The sequence below is a fragment of the Glycine max genome, chromosome 8, assembly GCF_000004515.6.
Source record: "Glycine max cultivar Williams 82 chromosome 8, Glycine_max_v4.0, whole genome shotgun sequence".
In the NCBI taxonomy this organism is placed as follows: domain Eukaryota; kingdom Viridiplantae; phylum Streptophyta; class Magnoliopsida; order Fabales; family Fabaceae; genus Glycine; species Glycine max.
Window position 1 is genome coordinate 17,790,890 of NC_038244.2, and position 2,720 is coordinate 17,793,609.

Consider the following 2,720-nt stretch of genomic DNA (forward strand, 5'->3'; position numbering starts at 1 on the left):
TAATAATAGTCTACATATGCATCATTTCAGAGATGCTTTGAAGTTTGGTGTTGCACACTGTTCACTCACATGCGTATGTTTATCCCATTAACATGTTTCTGAACAATCCATGTGACCTTGGCATGCGATACAGAACACTGCGGTCAACAATCATGATTAAACGAACAGTCTGTCATGTATATTAATGTGTGAGGTTGCATACTGTTCACTCACATGTGTACACTAAATTACTCACATGCACTTAATGTCCCACCTAACTCTCCTACCTAACCGTCGTAACTAACTTTGCTGCCTAACCCTCCCATCTAACCTTCCGATCTAACTATCTTACCTAACCTTCCAATCTAACACTCTCACCTAACCCTCCCATCTAACCCTCGTAACTAACTCTCCCACCTAACCTTCCAATCTAACTCTCCATCTAACCTTCCAATCTAACACTCCCACCTAACCCTCCATCTAACCCTCGTAACTAACTCTGCAACCTAACCTTCCAATCTAACTATCCCACCTAACATTACAATCTAACTCTGGTACTAAACTTTCTCAGCCTATATATAATATCACCATTTGACAACAACATATCATACACAACAATTTTCTCACAAAACAAAACTCGATTTGTAACTCTCACACCATTTCCACTCATATCCCATAAGCACCACCATGGCTCCACCTAAAGAAATTCCGACCTCATTTACCACAGTGGTCACATTGTAGACGATCCAGTTCAAGGATCGACGTACCAATGTACGACCCCAATATTTTTTTACGCCAGTCGTTCTATTACGTTTACACAATTCATTCGAAAAATTAACAATCGTCTTCCTACTCGAGCAACTGAACAAGTTGCTCAATTGTTATTTCGTGTCCTATTTCAATTCATCTCGGTCAGACACGTTTTATTTCGGCTCAACTATTCGACAATGATGATCTTAGAGGCGCGATGGAAACAATTATCCAGAATCCACAATTGAATTCTGCCGAATTCTATGCTGTTACTGAGCTTATTTCTCAACCACAACCATCGTCTCCACAACCTCATGTCCACAACTACAACTACCGCCTCCACAACAGTTACCGTACAACAACATAGACCTCAATAATCCAGTATCTTCATACAACAACCTTGAATCACAAGACCCCTTTGACATTTATACTTCATACACACAAATATTATCCGAGAATGATTCCTTTTTTCATGGCCAACAAACCTCCTTTGACCAACAAAACCATCCTTCATCCCCCTTTACGCCACCTTCACAACTACCACAAACGCAAACATCAAACCGAGATGAACATCCCATTGCTAACGAAGATCCTATTATACGATTTCATCATGAAAACATGGATGATTTTACTGAGGATGAGGATCAACAATTCTTTGATCACATCAATCAGCAAAGCGATGACCAAAGTGATGACCAAACCGATGACGAGGGTGTTGGCAGACCAACGACACCTCCGTCACCTCCGTTGCAATATCAGCAACCTAGGTGTCCAGTAGACTTGAACTTTGACCACCTACCACACTATATTGATCGACCATTTTGTTCATCAGCAACACAATGTACAACCATCAGTCGGTGTACTCGAGGTTGGCATGACCTTCGATGACAAATCACAATGTATTCGAGCAATCAAAGAATACAACATCAGAAATCATTTTGATTGCAGAACAATTTACTCTGACCAAAGAAGGCTACACTTCGTCTGCAAGTTACATGAAAATGGTTGTACATGGAGCTTGGGGCATGCAATTCAAAGAGGCATAACAAATGGATTATCAAGAGTATCAGAGGTCATCACACTTGTCTCGTGCCGATGCTTACACAAGATCATCGCCAACTCGACAAACACGTCATAGCACAGATCATCCAACCAATTGTCAAAACAAACCCAACTGTCTCCATCAAGACATTGATTGCAGAGATCAAAACGTTCATGAATTATACCCCATCCTATAAGAAGACATGGTTAGCAAAGCAAAAAGCATTGGAGATGATTCATGGAAACTGGGAAGAATCATATGCCAAACTGCCAAAATTTTTTGGAGCTTTGCAATCTTGTGTTCCCGGGACTGTGGTCGCTGCTCAAACAGAATCCTTGTATGAGGGGGGAGAAATAGTACCGGGCAAAAGATTGTTTAAACGTGTCTTTTGGTCATTTGGTCCATGCATTAATGGTTTTGCATATTGCAAACCCAATGTACAAGTAGATGGTACATGGCTTTACGGAAAGTATACTGGCACACTGTTGATAGCTACCGCACAAGATGGAGCTAACCATATCTTCCCGATTGCCTATGCCATTGTAGAAGGGGAGACAACTTCAGTTTGAGGGTTTTTTCTAAAGAATTTGAGAAGACATGTTACTCCGCAAATTAACATTTCTCTTATTTCAGACCGACACCCCTCAATTATAAGTGCCTACAACAACCCAAGTAACTTATGGGTCCAGGACACATCCCATTTCTTTTGCCTGCGCCACATTGCACAAAACTTTCTTCGTGGTAACTCAAATTGCAAACATTTAAAGAAACCACTTATGTTGGCTGGTGAGAATCTATTTTATTTATTCGTTATAATTTTCTTTCAATCAAATTTTATAACATAATACATTGATTAAATATTTACAGGGTACGCATACACGGAGAAGATGCACTGGCGACATCTTGGGGATATTCGTGCGAATAAGCCAAGTGCAGCTGAATGGCTTGA